This window comes from Lactuca virosa, chromosome 4 (assembly GCF_052849685.1).
Source record: "Lactuca virosa cultivar CGN04683 chromosome 4, Lactuca_virosa_CGN04683_v6, whole genome shotgun sequence".
NCBI classification, from domain to species: domain Eukaryota; kingdom Viridiplantae; phylum Streptophyta; class Magnoliopsida; order Asterales; family Asteraceae; genus Lactuca; species Lactuca virosa.
The window spans coordinates 504,275,654-504,278,657 of NC_136429.1; the positions used below are offsets into that span (position 1 = coordinate 504,275,654).

A 3,004-nucleotide genomic window follows, 5' to 3' on the forward strand; every position below is an offset into this window, starting at 1 on the left:
GTTTTTTACAAAAATCCGTTTGAACCGGTTCAATTAAACCGATTAAATTTAATAAAAACACATGGAATTAAAACTTTTTTTTGCATAATAAACTTTGGTAGTTTTTTCACATTTATTAAAATTTTTCTGAATAAAAATACATGATAAATGTTATGAAGCTTTTTGATGCGTTTATATTTATCTAGGACTTTATTTTCTTTTTAATGTACGTGGATTGATGTAAAACTTATGATTATGAGTTATTTTAATGTATTTAGATTGATCTACAACTTGTTTTCATGTGTATTTTAATGTTTGAACTCGTGAAAATCAAATTCTTGATTTGTGTATGTATGTATGTGTATGAAAATACGAAAAAAGATGAAAATTATAGAAACCGGTTTACTCAGCGGTCGTAACCGGTTAAACCGGTTGAACCGGAAACCGATAACCATACCGGTTCAATTAAAAAACCGGTTTTTAAAACATTGCGAGCAAGTTAGAGCAGGAATGATTCATCATGATTCCCTTTTCTTTTTTCACTAAGCTCTCCTGCAGAGAAGAAATTGAAGCAGTTTCAGCTTTTGATTTCAATAAAGAATCACTAGAATCACCAGATTCATTTCCTGCAAGGGAATATTCAAATATAACTAAAACTGAAGGGATTTGTTGTAAAGAAGAAGATGAAAAAGCACATTTTGCAGCCATTTTTACAGATTGAAAAGAATGCAAGATCTGATAACATGCCATGCCTAGATGTTAAATTTAAGGTTAAAACTTAAAAGGTTGTCTTAATATGATCAATTCATATGCAGATATAAACTATGTACATTCGATCTATCATGACAAACTCAGAAAATATGCAATTTCAAGAAACATGTATCTTAAAGACTTCGTAGTAGATCTACTTCGTAGATTTTGAATGGGTTGTTAACATGTATAATGGGGAGTATATAAGTATTTGAGCATGTTTTTTTAAATCAGTAATCACCTAAGGCGCTAATTGTTTCTCAAAAAAGATTTTCCGATAGTGAAGCTGATTTAATCCAACTCTAAATATAATACATTGAGTACGAATTCACGAAAATTCTACACATGATCCACATTATACCTGTTCTGTTCTTCTATAGAAAAGTGGGCATCGTTCAATTGGAGGATTAGGGCAGCACTAGAGGCGAGGGAAATGTATGTGGAGGCATTGGGACTTGGGACAGTTCTTTTATAGCCCGTTTAGCAGCTCATTGGGCTGAACAATAAGATGCACAAACTCGATTTTTCTTTTTTAAATTGGATGGTTTTAGTAGGGGTTTACAAACCGGTTTTTTTTCCAAACCGGTTCGGTTCAGGTCAACTAAGTCAACACCGGTTCAGGGCTAAACCGGTTCGGTTCTAAACCGGTTCGTCAATAAAAATATGTGAACTTTGCAAACCGGTTCGGTTCATCGGAAACCGGTTCGGGAGTAAACCGGTTAAAAAAAAACCGGTGGATTGGGCTTTTGACTATTGTTTTTGGTTAGCTTGGGTAGTATATGCTGTGGATTTTTTTTTTTTTTGGGTGAATTAGTTCAAAATGGATGAATTCACATTTAAAGAAAAAAAAAAAAGAAACAGTAGGTGTTTGTGTGTATATGTGAATTGAATTGAGAAGGTTGAATTAAGACATGGTCGGAGATGTGTTGGTTGTAGTGCAGTGGTGTGGTCTTCAAGAAAATCTACCAAGCTAGTGATATAAGCTAAAAAGTTGAAGCTAGCAAATGCATGCTTCTAATGAAAGAAAACAAGTTACAACAAATGAAAAGTTGCTGCAACACGCCAACACCTACTACTCTAGCTATGTTATCTATTTAAATAATAAACCATACCCACCTTTCCAAACTTACTCCTAAAGGAAAGCAAGATACGGGATAAAACCAAGAATCCGCCACTCCTCTGAACAAGTAAACAAGAAATAGATGTGTCACAGTATGAAGATATTATTTGTTCTTGATGTGGGTTGCTGCAAAGAAGAGTTTACGATGCTAAGGAAGAGTTGTGAGTTTAGGCTACCCAAACCGGTTTCACATCGGTTCTTTGAACCGGTTCAACCTAAACCGGTTTCACTATCTATATATACAAACTGGTCGGAACTGGTGGTTCGGTTCTTGAACCGGATCGGTTCTTATTGGACCGGTTCACTATGAACCGGTTTTCCGGTTCATGGAGCGGTTCGGTTCCTGAACCGGTTTTTTTGTGCACGCCTAGGTTTTAGTCAACAAAGTCAAAATTAGAATGATTTAAAACCATCTTCTAAACAAAAATATCCAAACATGTAGGAACCATTTAGGATCGGTTTGAACCAATTTTGGTGAAACCATTATGAAAAAACCTATTTTTTCATTAGCTTTCGTATTTTACCAAATTTGTTTTCGGTGTCAGAGTTTAACAAAACTTTATGGTTAATCATAAATGGGCCAATAAGTAAAACTCATGGATATGGATATGCCATCACAAGTTGACAATTTTTATAAAGAATCTGATCGAATAAGTTTGGAACCCTATGAATAAAAGAGGGTCTCACGTATCTGGTGCGTAATCAAGCAGATTCAATGACATTATTTAGTTGTCCACTTAATATACGGGTGGGTGTAGGGCTGTAAACGAATCAAACGAACACGAACAAGGTCTTGTTCATGTTCGTTCGTTTAAGTTAGCTGAACAACAAAACGAACACGAACGGATAAACGAACCAGATTTTCTTGTTTATCTTTGTTCGTTTAACAAATTACTTTGTTCATGTTCGTTCGTTTATGTTCGTGAACATGTTAAACGAACATAAACAAACAAACATAAACGAACAAAGATAAAAAAAACACAATTGAACATATATGAACATAAACGAACATATAAAAAATTGAATATAAATAAACTTAAACGAACAAACATAAATGAACGTAAATAAACATCATAAACGAACGTTCACGAACATAAATGAACGAACGAGACCATTGTTCATGTTCGTTCATTTAACTAAACGAACGATAATTTT

At 34.1% G+C, this 3,004-nt stretch overlaps 1 long non-coding RNA gene across 1 annotated transcript; it reads right to left on the reverse strand.

Annotated features, from left to right (window-relative positions):
* Nucleotides 1–367: 367 nt before the first annotated feature.
* LOC145169450 (uncharacterized) lies at nt 368–1,153 on the reverse strand. The gene is made up of 2 exons (XR_013742487.1): nt 1,091–1,153; nt 368–605 (listed from the first exon to the last, which is right to left on the reverse strand). It is a non-coding gene; the product is annotated as an uncharacterized LOC145169450 (long non-coding RNA).
* Between the last annotated feature and the right edge of the window lie 1,851 nt (nt 1,154–3,004).